The sequence below is a fragment of the Jaculus jaculus genome, unplaced genomic scaffold, assembly GCF_020740685.1.
Source record: "Jaculus jaculus isolate mJacJac1 unplaced genomic scaffold, mJacJac1.mat.Y.cur mat_scaffold_34_1_3701052_arrow_ctg1, whole genome shotgun sequence".
Taxonomy (NCBI): domain Eukaryota; kingdom Metazoa; phylum Chordata; class Mammalia; order Rodentia; family Dipodidae; genus Jaculus; species Jaculus jaculus.
Genome location: NW_025423490.1, coordinates 1,873,986 through 1,900,261, shown reverse-complemented (window position 1 = coordinate 1,900,261; position 26,276 = coordinate 1,873,986). Strand labels below are relative to the sequence as shown.

The window sequence follows — 26,276 nt, the reverse complement described above, 5'->3', positions numbered from 1 at the left end:
TAACACAGAAAATTCCTTTTTATACCCACTGCCTGTGTACATGCATATTTGCATTCACACATACACTACACACACATGAACACACAAATATACAGCCACACACATATCACATTGTTTTAATTTTTTAAATATTTTTATTTATCTGCAAGCAGAGAGAGGTAGAGAGAGGAGAGACAGACACATAGCACAAGCACTCCAGGGCCTCCATCCACTACTAATGAACTGCAAACATGTACACCACTTTGTGCATCTGGCTTTAGGTGGGTATTAGGCTTTGCAGGCAAGCACCTTAGACAGTAAGCCATCTCTCCAGCCCATATATCACATGTTTAACAAAAAAGCATCCTTGGGTGAGAGAAGCAGGTGTTGGAATAAAAATCTGGCTAGAGAAGGTTTAAGGTGAGTGGGAGTCCCAGGAACGTGGCAAAACTAGCCCTGAAATACTGTCCATAGACAGACATCATAGAATAAAAAGCCCAAAAATTATGCTGAGAACAGTCTGAAAACTTTTAGCAGCTGAACAGGCCAGATTCCAGCTGAGCAGAGGGTGGCAGAAGTACTGACAAGAAACACCCCATGGAGGCTAAGGTCAGAAATGAGGCCATCTGGGCCACAGAAAAAAGTGGCCTGGACTGGGGTGAAATGACTGGGGCTGCAGCAGGTACCCAGCTCTGCATGCTGGACACTCAGAGAAGTGTCCTGACTAATTATCCTGGCTAGGCTATGGGAACCAGAATCGGTGGGGGGGGGGGAGGGTGCTATCAGCCTGTATTGTGATGCTTTCGGACTTTAGTCCTGGCTGTGGTACCAGCTGACCTCTTGATAAAGTGGCAATTGATCCCCTACAGATAATGGCCAGAGCCTGTGTGTCTGGAGTTTGCTTGCAGTGGCAACAGGCCCTGTTGCATACTGGTACACCCATTCCATCTCTCCCTTGAAAAAAAAAATGAACAAAAATATTTTAAAAAGAAAATTATCCAAGGAAACCTTAGTGACTGCACATGTTGACTTCGTTTTCCCTGGCCTATATGGCATGTCACCCTGCCTGGAGATGTGACTTGCTTTCTCCTCTGTCTATACCTCAGTGTAGTTCATGTGACCTCAGGCAAGGCCTTTACCTTGCTGAGCCTCAGCTTCCATCTCTGGGTTGGTGTGGTCATGAAATGAGGAAGTGAGTGTGGAGCCTTCCAGCATGCTGAACTACAGTAAGCATTCAGAGAAGGTGGACCACACCCTGGGGGTTTGAGGAGCCCCAAATGGGGTTCTTTTGACAGCAGATGTCAGAAGAACACCCTTCAGGAAGGGAGTGCAGCCATCTGTCCTGGGTAGATCACGGCTGCTCAGGGATTGTGTCTCTGTCAGGCCTTCATCATCATGGACTAGAATTGGAATGGCTTCATGGACAAGGAGGACCTAAAGGACACCTTTGCTGCACTGACTGGATGTTGCAGTAAGGGGAAAACTTGAAGCTGGGAGGGAGGTATTGCCATGTGCAGGCCACCAATCACGAATTGGTGACTGTGGTTATACAAAGGTAAGGACACTGATTGATGGGCCTGTGAGCTGAGTATTCTTCTGGGCTCTCATCCTCCTGTCCCACTTCCCTTCTCTTGGTTACATCAATGTCAAAAGGGAGTAGTTGGATGCCATGGTGAGGAAGGACCAAGGACACATTAATTTCGTAGTCTTCCTGACAATGTTTAGGGGAAAACTTTGGGGTGAGAGAGACTCTCGGTAGGCCAGGGAAGGGCTAGGGACAGGTAGTAGACATGTTTCCCTATGGGCTCCTGATGTTGACATAACCACAGTTGAGAACATGGTGGCCCCTCCCCAGTCACTGTCCCTAGATGCACCCACTATCCCAAGCCCTGCATCAGTTTCCACCTATGCTCCTTACCCACAATTAAGACAACATCTTCCACTTCCTTCCTACTAGCATTCCCCTCTCCTTTTTTTTTGAGGTAGGGTCTCAGTCTGTCCCAGGCTGACCTGGAATTCACTGTGTAGTCTCAGACTGGCCTTGAAATCATAGTGACCCTCCTAAGTGCTGGGATTTAAGGCATGAACCATAACTTCCATCTTATTTCCCTTATCCACCTATCTCTTTTGCCTCTCTGCCCCTGTTGATGGTGAGTGACGGGCAGAGAAGTGTTATGGGGGAAAGGGGTTCTGTAAACAACTGTGGCTGCGTGAACCCACTGCCATAAAAGTTACTTACCTTGTCCAATTACATAGTCACCACAGTCCCAAGGAAAGAATCTGAGAACTGTGTTCACCAGTAAGAAGGCTGAGCATGCTCAGAGAGGTCATAATGCTTATTCCAGGTGCCCCAGGAAAAGAATAACCATAATGGAGCCACTACACTCTCCTGGGACTCAATATCCTGTCTGGGGCTAGAAAATCAGGCAATCACTGTTCCCTTTCTCTCTTAACTCTGGGATATCCTCTGCATAGTCATCTCCAAGTTGTAGGTTTTCTATGATTGAAAGGAAGGGTCAGATTGGACTGTGGCTGTACAGGGAGATAGGCAGTGTGTTCACCCTGTTCTCAGTCTACCTGTGACTGGCCCTAGAGATCAAGAACTGGACTCCCACGTACTAAGGGGTGATCTTGGGTGGTCTGAATTGCTGTCTACACCTTAATATTTCTGTAGAGTTCTTCTCTAGAATTCCCCAGAGAGGAGCTAGGACATGGCTCAGCAGGAAAACACTTGTCCATAATCTCCCAGTTGTTGGGCCCTGAAAGGCCTAGGCGTGAGGCCTAGTGGAACTTCCTGAGCCTAGCTAAAGTTTGGCAACCTGTCTCTGGCCAGCTATGACTCAGCAGGATGCCTAAGGGCTTCTGGCCTGCTACTTCCTCGTGGTAATTGTAATTACCATTTCAATAGTTAAAGTTTACTATTGGCCCTTACCTCTTCTCCCACCCTAAAATCCCCGCCTTCATCCCCAACATGATATAGGCAACTGCTCAGAGTAATAAAGCGAGTTGTTCCTGCATGGAAAAAGACTCCCGACTCAGTGTGGTTTTTCTCCGGTAGCCAGGAGAGGTTTCTGAGTCGTCCGACGCTCATCATCCCCTCAACCCCTAGGGAGGAACCAGCAGGCCTGGTCTTTACCTCGGCACTACCTGTGCGGGAAGGAGCCCCGCACCCAGTGAGGGGCTAGGCATGTGTCTCAGTGGTAGAAAGCATGTGTCTCAGTGGTAGAAGGCATGCCTAGAGTCCCCCAGGGTGGAGCTGGGGTGTGGCTTAGCAGTAAAGTACTTGCCTAAACTCCTCCATCAAGGGACTGATGTCTGGCTCATTTACAGATCTCCTACCTAGAAAACCCCACTGTATGGGGTATGGTGTGGTTCAGTATCTGGGGTGTAGATCAGTGGAAGAGTTTCTGCCTAGAATCCCCCAGTAAGTAGCTGTGGACATAGAAAGGCCCCTTCTGCTCTAATGTGAGTTGTGCATGAGAATGAACAGGTGTTTAGTTGGGACCCTTTGGGGTGCTGGTAGGAAGGGGAGAGTACTTTTTATCTCTGAAGGCCCTGAGCCTGTTTTGTATATGGAGAAGTAGAGGCTTAATGCAATCCTCCTACCTCTACCTCCTGAGTGCTGGGATTAAAGGCATGTGCCACCACTCCCGGCAATGTGGTATACTTTTTGAGACTCACAGAGCTCAGAGAAGAGGAAGGAGGCAGGGTGTCACAGGCTGAGTTGAGTGTCCCACACCTGGACCAGAGCTACAGACCAGTGCCTGGTCCTCAGGAAGCTGAGAAGTCAGCTCCAGATCAGCCAGAGTTGTAAGGCGTCTTCAGAGACTGGAATTGTCAGCTAGGTGATTAAAACAGGGGTTTATGGCTTTGGAGGCAGAGACCACACTCAGTCCCAATCAGGACCCTTGCACCACTCTAGCTTCACTGGTTTCAAGCCCTTGACTCTGCTGCTTGGTCTATCTGGGAGGTCCTTGAGCCCTTGCTCAACTCCTCCTGGCTTGAGATACTGGTTTGAGGACACAAGTTTCCTAACACCTGCTCAAAGAAGGCACTGCCATGCTTTGCACAGGCTCCCAGTCTGATGGGGAGACACAGAGGTCCCAGATCCAAGGTAATAAGGGAGACACAGAGGAAACCTACCCAATATGGTGGGGGAGGCATAGAGGGCTTTGATCCAGTCTGATGGCAAGACACAGAGGTCTATGACCTAGTCTGGTGGGGGAGACAGGGAGAGTCCTAACTCAATCACATGTGAGGATCTGGACACCCAGAATGTCCACAGAGGGAGGTTACTTCTCCTTTCTCTTATTAATGGTGCCTCAGGCAAGAAATAGAAACTGTGCTATAAGTTGAGATATTGTGTCTAGTACCTGGGTGCTCTGGGTCTGAAGGGGACCAAATGGGAATGATGCTAGCCTGGAAATGGGCACTTAGATAGTTCTGATCCATTAATCTTGGTCACAACCTAAGTATTAAACTATGTGTGGTGGCTCATGCATGTAATCCTTACACTCAAGAAGTGCATGAGGAATTCAAGGTCATTTTCAGATATATATGGAGGTTGATGTCAGCTAGGGCTACATGAGACCCTGTCTCAATCAAACCAAGCAAAGAAACAAACCCAACACCCTAGCTATTAGTGGCCATCAGCCTGCCTGTCATATATGGTGGGGGACAACATACACCTCTGCCCCCATGATGTGGTGGGACTTCCCAGGACCACAGTGAGTGGGTGCAGAGCAACATGGCCAGGAAAGGGGTCTGGATAAGACTTGTTCAGTCACCTGCTGTCACCATGGAACTTAGGAAGCCTTGGACAAGCCTCTTCCTATCTCTAAACCTCAATTTCCCCAATAATACAATGAAGGGTATTAAGGCCTATGGAGAACATCAGATTCTTCTTCCATATTCTCTTTTTGTTCCTTATCTTCTTGCATGGAATACAGTGTCTTGAACAATAGTCAAGTACTCTCCCATGCCCCCAGCCCATCACTGGGGATTTTAAGCAAGCTGAGCGACAGTCCCAGCCCTTCACTGATAGATTCTATGCAAGCCCTCTATTGCTGAGCCATGACCACAATGTGTCACTGGGGGATTCTATGCAGGTGCTCTGCTACTTAATCATCCTCTGCCCCTCAGTGGAGGGCTCTAGAAAACACTCTAGAGAAGTGGAAATTGAGGCAAGAGAGGTGAACTGAGAGGACAGAAGGTGGAGGAAGGGAGAACTGCAGTCTCCAGGATGCTCATGAGTGCTGAGATGGAAAAGGATGGACAAACCAGCATAGAGATAGAGATGCTGATAGGAACCAGGTTGAGGGGAGAGAACTATGCCAGTTTTTAGCAGAATGGATGGAGGCAGTGCTGGGAACAGGAATGATCAGCTTATCTTGTGATGTCTGAATAGGATATGCCATAGCTAGCTATACTGCAGGCCCTTGGACTGATATCAAGGAGGTGGGGTCCAGTGGCAGTGGCCTGCTGTAAGTGTACTTGGGGGTTGGTCTGTTGTAGTGGAACAGAGAGGCAGAGAGCCCAGTGGAATCCTGATTTGGACCCTAGAGGCTGGATCAACATTTGATCTATGCTCAAGCCATTCCTTCCAAGCCTCACTAGGATTTTGGTGACCCTGGTTGATGAGATGTTCCCTCCTTACCCAGGGACAGGCTGGTGCCCAAGGACAGTGATGTTCCTGTTCAGATTTTAAGGATGGGTCCACAACCTGTCTGTGCTTCCACCTCTGGGGTGTGGGAGAAGGCAGGTGAGGCTGGGTGGAAGTGTAAGTGTCTACTTATTCTTCTATGATGTTATTAAAGACTATGAGGTAGACTTCTTTTCCTACAGAGGCACTTCCAAAAGTTTCTCAATCTAGAATCTCCCAATCAGTGTCTGAGGTTCCCACCTGCATATTTAGAACCTGGGACAACCCTGGATCAACTCATCTCTCAGTATCAAGAGGCAATAGAGAAAAGAAAATCCATCCATTTGGGGAACAGAAAGTAATTCCCAGGGCTGTGGAACCTGTAAATGTGGCTTTTGGTCATAAGGCCCACAAAGAAGATTCTGGTTAAAACCAAATATTTGCAAAATCCCCAGCTTGGGGATCTGGAAATTTTGACGTCTCACAGTAACATAACAATGGAAAATATGTGTAAGATTTTAGTGGGACCTGGCACCACTGGCTCCAGAGAATACCCTAAGTGTATGGGGCCTGGCTCAGCTCTCTGATCCTGTCTTTATCACTGAGCTTGCTTAAGCCCCACAAAATCTCCCACAGTTCAGTCTCTTTAACTAAGAACCCAATGTAGCTCCTACATCTAGCAGCTCTGGTAGCTGGAAGCCAGTACTTTCCAGAACCTCACATGTACAGGTCCCACCTTGCTATATCTTCTGTCAGGTACATCATTTAGCCATCTTCAGCCTCAGTTTCTCTCTTGATTAAAAGGGATCATAGTACTCAGGTCCAAAATCTGTGAAGAGCCAATATCTAAGGGGCTTCATCATGGCAAGGGTTTTCTATGATGCCATTAGCCTTGAATGGTATCTTGTAGTTTGGGAAATGCAGCACAGATGTCATTGAAAATGGAAGGGCATCAAAAACAAAGCCTGGAGGTTCAGGCCTGTCATCCCAGGTGCTCAGGAGGCTGAAGCATGAAGATGGCAAGTTCAAGGAAATCCTGGGATACATAGTAAGACCAAAGGGCAAGAGTATAGGTTAGTAGTAGAGAACTGAGCTGTAATACCCTCCCCCCATGAGGGAATTGGGACTTCAGCTATGGAACATTTGCCTAGTGTGTCTGAGGCCATGGATTCCATGAGAATTTCAGAAACTCTAACGTCATTCTGCAGTCTCAAGGTCATTCCATTTTGTCTATATTTAATTCTAGAAGGAAAGTTGGGGTTTCAATGGAGGCATCTGTCCTCAGACAGCTTCCTTGTGCTCAGAGAAGCCATGCCCATTGAGGTACCCCTGGGTGAGGGCTTTTTGCCCCTAGCACATTTCAGAGCACATGCCCATGCACATGTGTTTAGGCCTGCCTTTACTCCAAGACATGATGACTTCTCTCCACAGGATCAATGATATCACAGAATTGAAAAGCATCAAAGATGAGTTCATGGTCCATGCCAATGCCCAGTAAGGAGGAGGTAAGTGTGGGTTTGGGGAGGAGGGTAACATGGATGCCCCACTTTGATCTCAAAAACTACCCTGTTCCAGCTAATATTCATGCCCACTCCCCCAGGTCAAGAAAATGATTGGGGTGTTTCCATCTGATGCCTATGGCAGCTTGGACTATAGGAATCTGTGCTATCATCACACATGGTGAGGAGAAGGATGAAGAGATATAGTTTCTCCCACATTCAGAGTCAGTGAATACTGGCTAGGGTGGGGAACACTGTGACTGATGTGTACAAAAGAAATATCCTTCATTGTTCTATGAGTTTGGGGGTTGAAGTAAAAAGAAAAAAGGATGTGAGTTTGGGTGATATTTGTGTGATTAACACTCCAGTTGTCAAGATGGGAAACTTTTCTATCCATGTTGATTTTTCCATAACTGTTGTTTCTGGTTTTGTTCAACTATTCCTGATGAGGTAGTGTGTAGAAGTAATTAACAGGTTTAATACTCCCCAGCTGGATCACACCTTAAGTTGTGGGGTTTTATTGAGCACCTATCACATGTGAGAGTTTGTGCCAGTCTCAGGGATGCCAAGATGGGACAGGCCTGTCCATGGTCAGGAGGGGTCATATGGACTACAAGGAAGGAAGAAGGCTAGAGGGGGCAGAGGCCAGGGGAGAAGATCAGTGTGGAAGAGGTTGAGTAAATCAGGAGAAACTGGTCACAGACAGCTGGGTGGGGACAGGGTTGGTAAGGAGCAGAGATAACTTCAAGGGGCATTTAAAGGGTAAGCAAAGATTTCTTAACCAGCACATGAAAGGCATCTAAGGTCACATATATAGGCCTAAATTAGACTTTATCATAATTAAAAATTTTCCATCAAAAGACACAATTGAGACCAGACTTTGTATGGAAGAAAATATTAGAGACACACAGATTTTTGTCAAAGTCTTTTTATCCAGAAATATATATTTCTGCAGTAATGGAAAATGTGTTAGTCACTTTTTTGCCATTGAAACAAATTCAACTGGACAAGCAATTTTGGGGAAGAAGGATTTGTTTACTTATTTTTGAGAGAGAGAGGGAGGGAGGGAAGGAAAGAGAGAGAGCTCTAAGACTGCCTTTCCTAGAAACACTTAGTTGAGTTGTGCCCTGTATATGCCTTTGAGAACATACTAGATGAGTTTGCGTCCAGCAGAACCAGACAGAGCCAAGATATCTCTGGTCATGGCTACCTACTTGCCTGAGGTTCCTGGCTTCATGGGAAGTGGGTCTGCCAGCCCACAGGGGTCTGACTTCCCCTGGGAACATGAAATTGAGAGTGCTGGGGATGTAGCTCAGTGGTAGAACACTTGCTAAAAAGTCAGCCAGTGAGAAGATGAATGTGTGACTCAATGGTAGAGCACTAGCCTAGAATCCCCCAGTGAGGGTCTGGGAGCATGGCTCTTTGATAGAGCAGTTGCCTATCATGCTTGAGATCCTGGGTTCCATCCCTAGTATTGCATAAATAAATAAATAAACTTTGTGCTAATCTTTCACTGTCCCATTGGCTTCCCAAGGGCCTTTTCATATGCTGTTTCCTCTTTTGGAACACTTTTCCACCACATTATGATGCTCTGAACTTGTAGTCTCAGCTCAGTGACAACAGGATATTCCCAGACACCTGGTCTAGGCTAAGTCCACTTGGCTTACTCTCAGTATACCAGATAATTTTCTAGGCGAGCTGTGAGCTGTTTCCATATAACCTGAGAGTGAGAATCAGATGCAATGGGATTTTTGCCCACCGTGATACCTTTAATCCTGTAAACCATGCCTATCATACTGTAGACAATGAGAAAATATTTTTCCACCTCCTTGAGGGCCAGTGAGCCAGCATCACCTCCCACACAGGCAGTTCCAAATCTCTGGGCCTCCAGGAGGCCAAGGCTGGGACTATAGCCAGTTCCACAGCCACATCCTCCTACAGTTATCCACAGAACCTCTCCTTCTGATCTACTCTTCATTTTCACCATAAGTGGACTACTACCACCACCCCTGTGGTCCTTGGGATCTTAGAGACTTCCAGTTCCGCAGGGTAGCAACATTGTCAAGGGTGTGGACATTCTTGAGCCTGTCTGGTCAAATTGGATTTCTTAGAATTCTTGGTGATCACTGAGTGGACCCAGCTCTTTGTTTTGTCAATTGCCTTAATTGTTTCCTTGGTTTCCAATTCATTAATTTCTGCTCTGATTTTAATTATTTCGTTCCTTCTGGAGCTCTTTGGGTTGAATTTTTCTTGTTTTTCCAATGCCTTTAGGTGGATGGGTAGGCAATTGATTTGGGATCTTTCTGTCTTTTTTATGAAGGCATTGAGTGCTATGAATTTTCCCCTGAGGACTGCCTTCATTGTGTCCCATAAGTTTTGGTATGATGTGTTCTCATTGTCATTCAATTCCAGGAATTTTGCAATTTCATTTTTTATTTCATCCACTATCCATTTATTGTTTAAGAGTGTGCTGTTCAGTTTCCAGTTGCCGTTGGGGTTCTTGTTGGTTTTATTGTTGTTGATTTCTAGGAATATAGCATTATGATCTGATATCATGCAGGGAATTATGTCGATTTTCCTAAATATGTGGAGGCAGTCTTTGTGACCCAGTATATGGTCTATTTTAGAGAATGTTCCATGGGCTGCTGAGAAGAATGCGTAGTCTGTGGATTTGGGATGGAAAGTTCTGTAGATGTCTGTTAGGTCTAAGTGCTCTATAGTTTTGTTGAGCTCTCTTACTTCCCTGTTGAGCTTCTGTTTGGATGATCTGTCTATTACTGATAATGGTGTGTTAAAGTCCCCAGCTATGATGGTGTTGGTGGTTATTTCTGTTTTATTGTAAAGTAGGTTTTGTTTTATGAACTGTGGTGCCCCTGTGTTTGGTGCATACAGATTTATGATTGTAATATCCTCTTGATGGATTGTTCCCCTTATAAGTAGGAAGTAGCCTTCTTTGTCTTTTTTGATTGCTTTTGGTTTGAAGTCAACTTTATCTGATATTAATATAGCTACACCTGGTTGTTTCTTATTCCCATTTGCTTGGAATATTGTTTTCCATCCTTTCACCCTGAGGAGGTTTCTGTCTTTAGTGGTAAGGTGGGTTTCTTGAAGGCAGCAGATTGAGGGGTCTAATTTTTTGATCCACCCTGTTAGCCTGTGTCTCTTGATGGGTGAATTAAGGCCATTAATGTTTAGGGTGATGACTGTGAGATTTGATTTGATCCCTGTCATGTTGTGGTGGTAGAGGTGTGTTGGCATTTCCATAGAATTTAATTTTTTTTTTCTATCTACTCTGGGTTTGGTTGCTGTGATCTGCTTCTTGTAGGCATTTGTGTTTGATTATTTGTTTCTTCTCTGTGGAGAATTTCCTGGAGTACTTTCTGTAGGTTTGGTTTTGTGTTCATATAATGGTAAAGCTGAGTTTTGTCATGGAAAGTTTTTCTTTCACCATCTATTATAAGGAACACTTTTGCCGGGTAGAGTAGTTTGGGTTGGAAGCCATAGTTTCTTAGAGTTTGTAGAGTTTCATTCCAGGCCCTTCTAGCTTTCAGGGTTTCCATTGAGAAGTCTGAAGTAACTCTGATGGGGTTTCCTTTGAAAGTGGTGTGCTGTTTTTCCCTAGCTGCTTTTAGGATTTTTTCCTTGGTGTCAATGTTTAGAGTCTTAATGATAATATGTCTTGGGAAGTTTCTCCTTTGGTCTAGTCGGTTAGGAGTTCTGTTTGCTTCTTGAATCTTGATGGGCCTTTCTTTTAAGAGACGGGGGAAGTTTTCTTCAATTATTGTGTTAAATAAGTTCTCCATGCCTTTGGTCTGAAATTCTTCTCCTTCTGGTATTCCAATGATTCTGATATTAGGATGTTTAAGTGTATCCCACAATTCTCTCATGTTCTGTTCACAGGAACTTTTGAACTTACTGATATTTTTGGACTCTCGAACTGTTTCTTCCATCCTGTCTTCCAGATCAGAATTTCTATCTTCCACTTTGCAGACTCTATTCTTGAGAGCCTCTAGTGAGTTTTGGACTTGTTCAATTAAGTTTGCATTTTCTACTACTTTCCTATGTATCATTTCCATCGCTTTGTCCAGCTCCCTTTTTGTCTCATTTTCTGATTTTCTTAATGATTCTTGGAAATCATCCTTGCATTTCTTTATGTTTTCATTTAGTGTGGCCACCTGATTTTTAAGGTCCTCTTTTTTTTCACTCTCCCTCAACTCTCTTAGCTCTCTTTGAATTCCTTCCAGTGTCTTATCATTTTGCTCTAGCTTAGTGATGGTAGCATCCATACGATTATCTATCCTTTGTAGCTTTCCTGTCAGTTCTAGCAGTAGTTTGGTCAGGGTTGCATTGTTCATTGCTTCCACTTGATGTTTTGTTCCTAAACACTCTTCTATGTTTTGGTTAGTTGTGATCCTTGTTGGACTGGGTGATCTGTCTGGATGTTCTTCCATTTTATTTTTCATGTTATTTCTTTTGCGCTGTGGTCTACCCATGTCAGTGTATGGGCAGGTAGGTGGGTGGAGCAGCCTGGGATCTAGCTTAATGCAAATCCAAGGCAACCTGGGGCAGTTGCAAGCAGCCTGGGTTTTTGCTCATTCTTGCCAAAGCCACCTATCTATAGCCTAACAGGGGCACCAAAGTTGCCTGAATTTTTACCCAGTAATGCACCTAAGCAGCCTGCCTTTGAGCTTGAAAGGGGACTGAGGTAGCAAGCCCTGAAGGTGCCCAGACTCTTGCTGGGTACACTGGGGTCTGTAAAGAGTCTGTGCTCTCCCGCCTCTGGGGAGTGGGGGATGGGTGGCGATGTACAGGTAGGGGATGGCACCTGCGCTGGCACTAGTGACTCAGTGTGGACTTGTGTGGCTCTTGCTGTGGGAGTGGGCCTGCTGCATGTGCAATTGTAGTGCAGAGGCAGATGATGTGGGTACGGAATCAGGACAGAGCAGAGGCTGACCGGCGGCAAGTGATATGAGCACAGTAGCACTGGATCTGGCATCCACCTATTCATGGCAGGGGTGGCCCCTACAGGCCTGTGAACCGAGCACCACATGGCTGGTCTACTCGCAGGATCAGAGAACAAGGGTGAGGTAGGAGGTCTTAGCTTCAGTGCAGCAGGCTGGCAGGCATGACTGGTGGGTGCCCGATCAGAGCACAGCCATGCAGGACGTGTGGAGGGTGCTTGGGTGGGTGGGTGGATGGGGGGCGCGGGGTGCAACGGGGTGTATGGAGCGAGTGGGGCACCCGGTGGGGGGGCGCAGGGCGCGCCAGGGCACCAGGCAATCAGGGTGGGGCGTGCAGGAGGCGGCAGGGCTCAGGGGGCATGGGGTGGGGTGCACTGGAGGGGTGTGGGGCGTGGGGCGCTCTGGTTGGTCGGGGGGTGAGGGGCGCGCTGTGGGCGCAGGGGAAGCACGTGCGCAGGGGGGGTGTGTGGGGCATGAGGGGGTGCGGGGCGCCCGGGGGGCGTGGGGGTTGTGGGGCACGCGGGGCCACTGGGGCGCGTGGGGCTTAGTGCGCGTGGGGCCGTCCGGGCAGGCTGCGCCCGATGTGGCGGGTCGCGGTGGGTCGCAGCGGGCGGGGTGGTGGGCGTGGGTCACGGAGGTGTGTGCTTCCCTCTTTTACCCCAATCTGTGCCCTCCCTCTTGCAAAAAGTTCCTAATTTCCCTTGAATACTTTCCTTTTTTTTCCTTGTTGTCTGTAGTGCAGCTAGGCGGTCGCCATCTTGACCTGGAATTTTTTAAAAGTAGCAGGTGAATACTTTCAAGAAAAGCTCGGGCAGGAGACATTTCTACATTGGTACAGTGCTTGCCTAGTATGCACAAAGCCTTCTGTTCCATCTACATCACTGCATAATCAGGCAGGGTGGCATCTTTAAGACCAGCACTTGAGAGGTAGAAACAGGAGGATCAGGAATTTAAGTGCAACCTCAGCTACATAGTGAGTTTGAGGCCAGCCTGATTTACATGAGACCATGTCTCATGAAAAATCTCATCAATGAATACAGTATTTTGTCATTGCTGCACAAATAAAGTCCCCATATTTAATACTTAAAACAAGCACATCTTCCAAGGCTCAGGGACCATTGCAGAAGTGGAGCCAAATGATCCAAAGCAAGGGGAAGATTGTTTACAAGGCTGTCTTCCATACACAAAGTAGCCTCGATATTCTTGACCTCCCAGTGGCTGACACTACCTACGCAAGACTTGTATAACAGGAGGAAACAAAATGATGACCTCAAAATAGGAAACTGGTTGGGGGAAGGGTTGATGGTGGGAGGGATTATTATCATGGCATGTTATCTATACTTATTGAAGTTGTCAATAAAATGTTTAAAGACATTGTCGTTCTGTGAGCTGAGTCTGACCAGTTAGTATGTTCTTCTGCTCCAGGTTAAGTGCACTTAAAAATGAGGAGAGTCCTTATTTCCCCACCCTAGAGATGTGTACAATATCATCTATGGCCTGCATTCCAGGGATCCTGACCAGTGTGTGCAACGATCAAGGACTGAAATGTCATGGTAAGAAGTGACATGACAAAAGGACAAAGATGGGAATGCCTTAAATGAGAGCCATGCATGGTGTTTATTTTGGTATTTTATGGAATGCCTTGGAGGAGGAGAGATGGAAAAGGAGAGATGGAAATCTACCCAGCATGCGCTGCAGATTTCACCCTTAGGAAGAGGTAAGGACAGTCCTTCTGTGTCATGTTGACCTCCAGATTCTACTTTCGTGGCAGTCACAAAGGTGGCTTGGGGAAGCCCAGAGCAGGTCACTGGCAGGCGTTAGATCCCAACACAGGGCCCTTATGACCAACAGTCCCTCAATTACCACCCCTTCCTACATGAGCTATGCAATAAATCTGTAGGATGAATCCAGTCCTAATTTACAATGGGGAAAATGAGGCTTGGACATGCAAAGGGTTGGCTTAAAGCTGCATGTTAAATCAGTAGCTACATACGGGTCTAAAGTGGAATATCCAGCCTTCTTTTCTTTCCCTTCCCTCACTTTTCCTTTACTTCCACCCACCCCTCCTTCCCTATCCCCTTCTTCCATTCTCTTCCCTACCTTCTTTGGGGGGCATGATGGAAAGAGCTTGTACTGGAAACTTCTCATGCACTGAACAGGGCCATAGAGATTAGTTTGGTTTGTTATTCCAGCTGTTTTTTGCCAAGTGTTCCAGTCACCTTCTCCTTGCTGGGACAAAGCACCAGACTAAAATCAGCTGATAGGGGGAAAATTTCTTCCTTTTTTTTTTTTTAAAAAAAATTGTATTTATTTATTTGAGAGCGACAGACACAGAGAGAAAGACAGATAGAGGGAGAGAGAGAGAATGGGGGCGCCAGGGCTTCCAGCCTCTGCAAACGAACTCCAGACACGTGCGCCCCCTTGTGCATCTGGCTAACGTGGGACCTGGGGAACCGAGCCTTGAACTGGGGTCCTTAGGCTTCACAGACAAGTGCTTAACCACTGAGCCATCTCTCCAGCCCCAAATTTCTTCCTTTTATTTATTTATTTATTTGTTTGTTTTTGGATACAGGCTTTCATTCATGGCTCTTAATTTCCAAAACTAAAAAGCCAAATACTTACCAAACTGAAGAGCAGATAAGCAAGGAATGCTAAATACAGAATTCACCAATTAATGTAAATGTCTTCCATTATTTTCATGTTTTTAAATATGCAACTCTTAAGTAGGGGGCACTATGCTTGGTTTTTTTACCATCCCTTTTCTTTCTGTAGTGAATAAATTTATTCTGAAATAAATTATTCATAATAAAAAGTTAAGTTTTTATAAATAGTAATGGAGTAAATATCAGATGTGTAATATTTATAAAGGAATAACAAATACTCCAAGATTATGTAATTCAAGTACTGTTTTATAATTACTGAAATGTGTTTAAGGTTTATAACTGATCAGTTAACCCTAGATTACAGACTAAAGTGGTAGAAATCAGAGATACCATGCTGTCTGTCTGCTTGTTCTTCACATTACACAGGGTAGAAATGCCTTTTGTCTCCAGTGGTTATGCAAGGCAATGATCCAACTAGTTAGTGTATTTATTGAGGAAGCATTAAAGACATCATAGAATGGCTTGTCTGAAGAATCCTTGTTTAAAAAGATAAACAGATCTAGACAGCAGATCTCACAGTGAGGCCAAATCTCCTGTAAACTCTGCACTTGTGCTTGTGGAATGTAGGCATCTTCTTTGGCCTGTACCACAATGATGAGGCTTGCATCAACTGGAACTGAGAAATTTGCTAAATGAGTACACTCATCCATGACTCCTTTCATAAATACTAAAAATTCATTTTGAAGATTGCTTCTTCTTTGTTCTTTGCTGAGCAGCTGGTAAAACAGAGGGTTGTAATTTGTGTAATGATTTTTGCTGGTTGAAAGTGTTTGATTCAAGTTCTCTATCTTAGAGGGATATTGCAACAAGAGTCTTTTGGATGTAGCATGCATAGGTACTTTACTAGCATTATGGCACTTAGTATGCATTGTGGACACAATTTGTCTGTCACACCTAGATTTAAAATTCTAGAAGCCAGATTAAAATTAGTTAGCTTGTCTGGGAGCTTGTCTGCACTGCTAGGGCAATGTTTCACGAACTCTTGACCCATTATGAAAGAATCTCTCCTACAGTATTCAAGCATATGAATAATTTCTTCTTCATAAACTGTCTGTATATAATGCTGTTTTTTTCCATCTCCTGCAAATTAATGGATTTACTCAACACACCTGTATTGAAGACTCCAGATGCTGTTGACCAGGATAGTCACAGGGTCAACGGCACAGGCCTAGGCCAGCTGGACACTGCTGAGGATGCCAGGTGTCCTCCCATGGACATTCCAGTCATTACTAGAGGTCCACAACCTTCCCTCTCCAGCCAGTGCAAGAGAGCTGCGGATTCCAAAAATGAGAGCTCCTACCATCACAAAAAGGTCAGACACACTTTTTAAGCAGGACCTTACTTGGTCTTTGAGTTTCCTGCAGCCATAACAAGGGTTTTCTAAAAATAAAGAAGCCATTTAGCCCTCTTTAATCATAGGACAGGCCATAAGTATTTGTTGCCTCTAGTAATGATGGTCTCCTGTTCCAGTAAGATGAATACATACAGGTCTGTATTTGCTCTTTTTTAAATTTAATTTTTATTAACATTTTCCATGATTATAAAAAAAATCTCATGGTAATACCCTCCCCCCCAACACTTTCCCCTTTGACATTCCATTCTCCATCATATTACCTCCCCATTTCAATCATTGTACTTACATATATACAATAACAACCTATTAAGTACCCTCCTCCCTTCCTTTCTCTTCCCTTTATATCTCCTTTTTAACTTACTGGCCTCTGCTACTAAGTATTTTTTGTCTCACAGAGAAGCCCAATCATCTGTAGGTAGGATCCACATATGAGGGAGAACATGTGGCGCTTGGCTTTCTGGGCCTGGGTTACCTTACTTAGTATAATCCTTTCCAGATCCATCCATTTTTCTGCAAATTTCATAACTTCATTTTTCTTTACCGCTGAGTAGAACTCCATTGTATAAATGTGCTACATCTTCATTATCCACTCATCAGTTGAGGGACATCTAGGCTGGTTTCATTTCCCAGCTATTATAAATTGAGCAGCAATAAACATGGTAGAGCACGTACTTCTAAGGAAATGAGGTGAGTCCTTAGGATATATGCCTAGGAGTGCTATAGCTGGGTCATATGGTAGATCAATCTTTAGCTGTTTTAGGAACCTCTACACTGATTTCCACAATGGCTGTACCAGATTGCATTCCCACCAGCAATGTAGAAGGGTTCCTCTTTTCCACATCCCCGCCAACATTTATGATTGTTTTCACGATGGTGGCCAATCTGACAGGAGTGAGATGGAATATCAATGTAGTTTTAATCTGCATTTCCCTTATGACTAGTGACGTAGAACATTTTTTAGATGCTTATATGCCATTCATATTTCTTCCTTTGAGAATGCTCTATTTAGCTCCATAGCCCATTTTTTGATTGGCTTGTTTGATTCCTTATTATTTAACTTTTTGAGTTCTTTGTATATCCTAGATATTAATCCTCTATCAGATATATAGTTGGCGAAGATTTTTTTCCCATTCTGTAGGCTGCCTCTTTGCTTTTTTCACTGTGTCCTTTGCAGTGCAAAATCTTTGAAATTTCATGTCCCAGTGATTAATCTGTGGTTTTATTGCCTGAGCAATTGGAGTTGTATTCAGAAAGTCTTTGCCAAGACCAATATGTTGAAGGGTTTCCCCTACTTTTTCCTCTAGCAGTTTCAGAGTTTCAGGTCTGATGTTAAGGTCTTTAATCCATTTGGACTTAATTCTTGTGCATGGCGAGATGGAAAAACCTATTTTTATCCATCTGCAGATATATATCCAGTTTTCCCAACAACATTTGCTGAAGAGGCTGTCTTTTCTCCAATGAGTATTTATGGCATTTGTATCCAAATATCAGGTGGCTATAGCTACCTAGGCTTAAATCTGGGTCCTCTATTCTGTTCCACTGATCTACATGTCTGTTTTTGTGCCAGTACCATGCTGTTTTTGTTACTATGGCTCTGTAGTATAGGTTAAAATCAGGTATGGAGATACCACCAGCCTTATTTTTGTTTCTCAGTATTATTTTAGATATTTGAGGTTTTTGTGATTCCAAATGAATTTTTGGATTGTTTTTTCTATTTCCATGAAGAATGCCTTTGGAATTTTGATAAGGATTGCAATAAATGTGTAGATTGCTTTTGGTAAGATTGCCATATTCACAATATTGATTCTTCCAATCCAGGAACAAGGGATGTTTCTCCACTTTCTAGTATCTTCTGCAATTTCTCGCTTGAGTGTTTTAAAGTTCTCATTGTAGAGATTCTTTACTTCCTTCGTTAGGTTTATTCCAAGGTACTTTATTTATTTTTTTGATGCAATTGTGAATGGGAGTGATTCTTTGATTTCATCCTCTGTGTGTTTTTTGTTAGCATATATGAAGTCTACCGATTTCTGTGTATTTATTTTGTATCCTGCTACATGGCTGTAGGTTTTGATCAGCTCTAACAGTTTGCTAGTAGAGTCTTTAGGGTCCTTTATGTATAGAATCATGTCATCTGCAAATAATGATAACTTGATCACTTCCTTTCCAATTTGTATCCCTTTTATGCGTGTCTCTTGCCTTATTGCTATGGCTAAGACTTCTAAAACTATGTTAAATAAAAGTGGGGACAGTGGACACCCTTGTCTTGTTCCTGATTTTGGTGGAAAAGCTTCTAGTTTTTCCCCATTTAGTAATATGTTGGCTGTAGGCTTGTCATAAATAGCCTTTATTATATTGAGATATGTTCCTTCTAATCCCAGTCTCCGTAAGACTTTTATCATGAAGGGATGTTGGATTTTGTCAAATGCTTTCTCTGTATCTAATGAGATGATGATGTGATTTTTCTCCTTCAACCTATTTATATAATGTATTATATTTATAGATTTGCGTATATTGAACCATCCCTGCATCTCTGGGATAAAGCCTACTTGGTCAGGGTGATTGATCTTTCTGATATCCTCTTGTATTCTGTTTGCCAATATTTTGTTGAGAATTTTTGCATCTATGTTCATGAAGGAGATTGATCTGTAATTTTCTTTTTTTTGTTCTATCTTTGCCTGGTTTTGGTATCAGGGTGATGCTGGCCTCATAGTAGGAGTTTGGTACAATTCCTTCTTTTTATATTTCCTGGAAAAGCTTAAGAAACAATGGTCTTAGTTCTACCTTAAAGGTCTGGTAAAATTCAGCAGTGAATCCATCTGTGCCTTGGCTTTTTTTAGTTGGGAGATTATTGATAACTGTTTGGATCTCCATGTTTGTTATAGGTCGATTTAAGTGATTAATCTCATTTTGATTTAATTTAGGTAGGTCATGTAAATCAAGGAAATCATCCATTTGTTTCATATTTTCATACTTTGTGGAGTATATGCTTTTATATTATGATTAAACTACAAATCAATAGCAAGAAAGGCTATAGAGCATACACAAAATCATGGAAACTATGGATTTTATGAATTTCTCTGGCATCTGTTATGTTACCTTGTTCATCTATGATTTTATTAATTTGTGTCTCTTCTCTCTTTCTTTTGGTCAGATTTGCTAAGGGCTTATCTATCTTGTTTAATCCTTTCAAAGAACCAACTCTTTGTTTCATTAATTCTTTGAATTTTTTTTTGTTCCTACTTCATTAATTTCTGCCCTAATCTTTTGACACAAAATCATGGAAACTAAGCAAAACACTACTAAATAATGAATGAGTCAATGAAGAAATCAAGAAGGAAATCAAAAAATTTATAGAGTCAAACGATAATGAGAACACAACATACCAAAATCTCTGGGACACAATGAAGGCAGTTCTAAGAGGTAGATTTGTAGCCTTAAGTGCCTATATTAAGAAATTAGAAAGGTCACAAGTAAACAAACTAATGCCTCACCTTAAAGCCTTAGAAAAAGAAGAACAAGGCAAACCAAAACTCAGTAGATGGGAAGAAATAACAAAGATTAGAGAAGAGACACAAATTAATAAAATCAGAGATGAACAAGGTAACGTAACAGATTCCAGAGAAATTCATAAAATCATAGTTTCCATGATTTTGTGTATGCTCTATAGCCTTTCTTGCAGTTGATTTGTAGTTTAATTCCATTGTGGTCAGATATAATGCTAGGAATTATTGCAATTTTTCCTGAATTTGTTAAGATTTGCTTTGTGTCCTAATATATGGTCTATTTTAGAGAATGTTCCATTTGCTGCTGAAAAGAATGTATATTCTGCAGTATTTGGATGAAATGTCCTATATATATCTGTTAGGTCCATTCCTTCTATGACCTAATTTAGTCCCAGATGCCTCTCTGTTCATTTTTTCCTGGGATGACCTGTCAATTGATGAGAGTGGGATGTTAACGTCACCCACCACCACTGTGTTTGGTGTTATCTGTGACCGTAGTTCTAATAGTGTTTGGTTGATGAATTTGGGAGACCCCATCTTAGGTGCATATATGTTTAAGATTGTAATGTCCTCCTGTTGGATTGTACCCTTCGTAAATATAAAGTGACCTTCCTTATCTTTCTTGACCAACGTTGGACTGAAGTCTACCTTGTCAGATATTAGGATAGAAACCCCTGCTTATTTTCTAGGCCCATTTGCTTGAAACACCGTTTTCTAACCTTTCACCCTAAGATAATGTCTATACTTTGTAGAAAGGTGAATTTTTTGAAAACAACAAATTGTAGGATCCTGCTTTTTAACCCAGTCTGCACACCTATGTCTTTTGGCGGTGGCATTGAGGCCGTTGATATTAAGAGATATTATTGAAAGGTGTGTATTTATGTTTGCCATTTTTTTTTTGTGGTTCCAGTTCTACCTTTGCTTTCTTGTGTTAACTAGTATTACTTGTTTTTTTCCAAGTTCCTTATACGTGTGCATTTCCTTTTCTTCAGCATGGAGGATCCTATCAAGTATTTTCTGTAGAGCTGGTTTTGTCTTCAAATACTCCTTTAACCTGCTTTTGTCATGGAATGTCCTTATTTCCCCATCTATTTGAATGGATAGCTTTGCAGGATAAAGTAACCTTGGTTGACAGTTGTTATCTTTCAGAACTTGGAATACATCACTCCAAGCCCTTCTGGCTTTTAAAGTTTGTGGTGAATAATCTACTGTAATCCTGATGGGCTTGCCTTTGTAGGTAACTTGATTTTTCTCTCTAACTGCTTTCAATATTTTTTCCTTGGTTTGTGTGTTTGGTAGTTTGATTATAAGATGACAAGGAGAGGTTCTTTCCAGGTTTTGTCTGGCTGGGGTTCTAAAGACTTCCTGTATCTGCATTGGTACCTCTTTCCCAATTTGGGGGAAATTTTCTTCTATGATTTTGTTGAAGATGCCTACTATGCCTTTTGAGTGGAATTCTTCTTCTTCTACTATGCCCTGAATTCTTATATTTGATCTTTTCATACTGTTCCGAATATCTTGAAATTCTCACTCATACTTTTCTTTAAGTTTGTCTTTCTCTTTGTTGGACTGTATTAGATCTGCCACCTGGTCTTCTAGCTTAGACATTCTGTCCTCACCTTTGTCCATTCTACTGGTGAGATTTTCTACAGAGTTTTTTATTTCATTAACTGTGTTCTTCATTGCTAGTAATTCTGACTGGTTTTTCTTTATTATTTCTATTTCCTTATTTATGTCTTGTATTGCCTTCTTTATTTCATGAAATTTGTGTGCTGTGTCTTCTTTGATTCCTTTGATTTCCTCTTTGATTCCTTTGATTTGTTCTCTGACTTCTTTGAACATATTTACAATCATTCTTTTCAAATCTTTCTCAGGTATTTCCTCTAACTAGTTCTCACTGGAGGTTATTTCTGATGCATTAATACTGTTAGGTGGATTTATATTGTGTTGCTTTTCAGTGTTTCTTGTGTTATAATGTATATAATTTTGCATCTTGGATTAAGTTAATGCTTGGATTTTCTAGCTAGCTGGGTATTCTTAGCTGTATCAATTGATTTGATGTTATATATCTTCAGGATAGGAGCTTAATGTGTTAGGTGTGGCTCTTAAGGCTCTCAGAGTATCTACAAATTTGTTCCACGGGGTTGAGTTTCCCTGCTATGGGAGTATTCAAGTAAGCTGAGTGGAATAAAATACAGGTAGATTCTAAAATTTAACTAAATATTGTACACATTCAATCAAAAACAGCACTGAATATTTATGCAAGAGTAGTTATTATAACAACCAGATCCTCTAGCAACAAAGAGGTTAAGATTTCTGGTCTGTTGATGGATCCAAGTATGCTTGTCACCAAGTGAGACCCTTCCCTGGTGCAATCAATCCCAGTTACCTTTTTGGATGATTTTGGTCTCAGTCAAGTTGCTGGCTGGGTCGTTGGGCTGCTGTTATGATTTCTGGAGCTGGGCACTGGCTTTTCCTCTGGGGCAAACTGAACATGGCAACTGTGGCCCTGCAGATCAGCACCCCCGCTACTGCTGCTAAAGCTGCCGCTGCTGGGTCCACCACTGCTGTGGCCGCTGCTGCTGCTTTATCTGCCACTGCTGGATCCTCTGCTGCTGCTGCTGGATCTGTGACTGCTGCCTCTGAAGCTGCTGCTGCTACTGGATCTGCCACTGCTGAGGCTGCTGCTGCTGCTGGTGCCGGAGCTGCTGATGTAGCTGCCAGACCCTGCTCCTGCTTGGGTCCCACTGTCGGCTCAAGTTGGCATGGCTGGGTCCTGGGACCTCTGCTCTGTTTGCTGGAGCTGGTCACAGGTGATGGGGGTGGTGAGGGAGCCGCAGCTGCTCTGGTTCTCTCACTGTTCCACGTGTTCTTCTACCTCATGGTCTGCTCCTCCATTGTTCACTGCCGCTCTCCCTTCACATTTCTTGAGTTATGGAGAGCTCTGGTGTGAGTGGAAGCTCCCCTCACCTGGCTTTTCCTGCGGCTGCAGCTGAGCCTGGCGGCTTTCTGGTGCGCTGCCACTGCTGCGGTCTGTGGACCTGCCGGGGCCACTTTTGCCGGCCTGTACGGGCTCTGGATGCTCTGGATCTCTTCTACTTCTCCACTGCTGTTTTGATTTCCTATAAACCTCACTTTTTAGTAAAAGTGTGTATTTTGTTGAGTTTTTTTTGTTTTTGGCATGGTACCTAAGCTGCCATCTTAACCGGAAGTGTATTTGCTCTTTCATTCCTTAGGCACAATAAACTGTAATCTGGCAATAACAGACTCAACTGGCATGATATCAGGCACATAGTGGGCCATGGAAGAAAAAAAGTGCCCATCTATGATCTTACAGTTTGATTTCTCTTCAACCTTATCAATGTATACTGGATAATCACTAGATACTAGATTCTGGCATCTTTCTTGATATTCAATCATCTTTCTGAATTCAAAGAGTCTTTTGAGATGCTATGATCTTCCCCATCCTCTGATAAAACGTTTTGTGAGGTAAGTCTCCAGTACAGAATGTCTAACTTGCTCATGTCCATTACCACCAAACCACATGGGCCACTGGGAGATGCCAGCTGTCAACTGACCGAGCCTCTGCATGCCGCCACTGCTCTGGGTGAGCAAACGTAGGACTGTCGCTTGAGCCCCAACCACAGGGCCCAAAGGCTTTCTCCAGGAATGGAGTTGGAGCTGGGAAGCAGCCAGCCAGCCAGTCAACCCAGTGAGGCAAGCCTGGGGCAGGGTGTGGTGGCCTGCAGAAAGTTCCTTTTTTATCTTGGCTTACAGCCTAGAGGGGAAACCTCATGAAGGCAGGGAAAAGCAAGGCATGAGCAGAAGCTAGACACTACCTCTGCCACAGTAGGTGGAACACAGCAGCAAAATATTTGGCAAGGGGGCACTGGCTATAATACCTCTAAGCACACCCTCATCAACACACCTCTTCTAGCAGGTCTCCAATTAATTCTAAAAATTTCCATGAACTGAGAAGCAAGCACACTTAAAACGCATGTGTTTATGAGGGACACCGAATTCAACTACAACACCATGATTGAAGCTATATCTGGTTCTCCAACTGCTCCCATATGACAACCATGATAGTCACAGGGCCAACAATTGTTCATTCTCTCCAGCTACATCAGGGTCTTGAATACATCCTTACTTTTCTGCATATAAATTTAAAGGATGCCAGGCATGATGGTGCAGGCCTTTAATCCAGCATCTGAGAGACAGAAGTATGAGGATCCCTGTGAGTTTGAAGACAGCCTTGTGCTATATAGTGAGTTCCAAGTAAGCCTGGGTTAGAGTGAGACCCTACCACAAAAGAAACAAAACAAACAAAATTTGAAGGGGGCTGACAATGTAGTTCACTAGTAGAGTACCTGCTTAGAATCACCCAATGAGGTGCTTATGGGTGTGGCTTAGTAGTAGAACACTTGCTAATAATCTTTCAGTGAGAAACTGGGGATGTAGCTTAGTGGAAGGGCACCTGCCTAGAATCCTTCAGAGAGGGGCTGGGGGCATGTCTCAGTGGTAGAGCCCTTGTCTAACATATGCAATGTCCCAGATTCAATCCAAAATATGTGTGTGGAGGGGGAAGGAGTGGGATTGCATAATTGCTACAACCTAATCAGACTTGTGTAAACTGATATGGGGGAAGATGTGGGTGCTATTTGGAATAGCACAATTGATTCCTAAAATCATGCATGGAGCCCCCAGGACTGAGGCAGGATGCAGACAAGAGAGCAGCATGTGGAGCTGGCTGATGGACGGTCCATCTGAAGACTAATGGATGTCAGATAGGAGCCATCACAACTGTGGAGGAAGAGGGTAGAGATAATGTCTGATTTACCAGCAAGGTTCATCAGTGCTCAAGTGACTTTCAGCTGACTTTAATATCCATCATGTGCATCTAGTGTTCATTTATGGCCTGCTGAAGGATCCTGTCTCTCTGAAAATCATGATGACCAAGGGCCATCAGCAGCTGTGAATCCGCATAGAGTGAACAGGTTCACAGTGAAATTCAAGACCTTGTCTCCCAGGGATGCTTGGGAGCCGGTCCCAAGCTCTGGCTTGGGGAGCATACAATGGGGGATGGGTGCTCTAAGCTTAGTCCTGTACTGCAGTGTGGGTGCAGATGGAACCACATCACACAGGGCCATGCCAGCACCCCACTGTACCAGGAACAAAGTGATAAATCTTATATGAGCTGACAAGGTAGGAAAAGTGCAAATAATATGTCTTCCCACTCTCCCTCAATTTTTATATCTAATTTTATTTGTTTTTTGACACAGGATGTTGCTATGTACTCAATGCTGACCTCACACTCATGACCTTCCAGCCAAGCTTTCATGATGCTGGAATTACAGTTGTCTATCACTACACCCAGCTTAGCTCTGCCTCTTACCTGTTGCGTGTACTTGGACAAGGATTTGGAAGTAACAGCAACAGCTGGCCCCATAAGCAACTCTGAGATGTGCATAATACTGCATGCAAAATGCTGACTTAGCACAGCACCCTACCATTCAGTAAGTACCTATGATTTTTTTCTATTATTATGATTGTTACCTTGGCATCCTATGTAATGTTTAGGGACAAAATAACACCAAAAAAGGCAGATTTCTCACTTAACCTCCAGTTGGTAAAAGATCATTTACCTCCTGCTTAGCATAACTGCATTCTAGAGTAGTAGACTTTAGTGAGCCAAGAGCAGACAAGCTTTGAAAGCAAACCAACTGAGCCACCTCAAATGAGAGAGAGAGAGTGAGGGAGAAAGAGGAGAAGGAGGAGGAGGAGAAGAAGAAGAAATATATATATAGAGAGAGAATGGGCACACTAGGGCCTCCAGCCCTATAAATGAACTCCAGATGTATGTGCCCCTTGTACATCTGACTTACAAAGGTTCTGGGGAATCAAACCAAGGTCCTTTGGCTTTGCAGGAAAGCACCTTAACTGCTAATCCATCTCTCCCGCCCCCCCCCATCAAATGATTTTAAGCAAGGATCCCTCTCCCATACTCGACTATATTTTTGAGATAGTGCCTCACTATGTAATCAAAGCTGAATTAAAACTGATAATCCTCTAGCCTTAGCCTCACAGTTGATGGAATAACTGTGACTACATCAAGTTTGTTTGCTCCCAAAGATCTCAAGACAGGGATCTTGGGAGTTGAGAGTTTAGAATATGTGATGGATAATCTTGATTAGTAGCTTTTCAGAATCTGCATTACCCTAGAAGACAAACATCCAGGCTGTTGTGTGAGGGATTAGAATAGGTTAATTGAGGTAGAAAAACCCACGTTGAATGTATGTGGTACCATCCTATGAGCTGGAGTCCTGGACTGAATTAAAAGGAGAAAGTGAGCTGAGCACCAGCACTAAGATTAAATCTTACTAACCACCAAACACTCCTGTCACCATGCCTTCACTGGTGTGATAGATGGACTCTCAAACTGTGAGACAAAGTAAAGCCTGCCATCCTTAGGTTGCTTTGGGTTGGTATTTTTGTCACAGCAATGAGAAAAATAATTAACACAGGAGGAATCTCAGGAAGTCTTGGGGTCTTTGGAGGTATCCTGGGGAACAGCAGAAGGATGGGGAGAATATTTTAACAAGGCTGGCAAGATGGCTCAATGAGGAAATTGCTTGGCACACAAGCATGAGGGCCCAATTTCCAATCCCCAGTACCC

The 26,276-nt window shown here is 43.5% G+C and overlaps 1 pseudogene; it reads right to left on the bottom strand.

The window, feature by feature from the left end:
- Positions 1 to 15,193: 15,193 nt before the first annotated feature.
- On the bottom strand, positions 15,194 to 23,130 carry LOC101595817 (annotated as a pseudogene).
- Between the last annotated feature and the right edge of the window lie 3,146 nt (positions 23,131 to 26,276).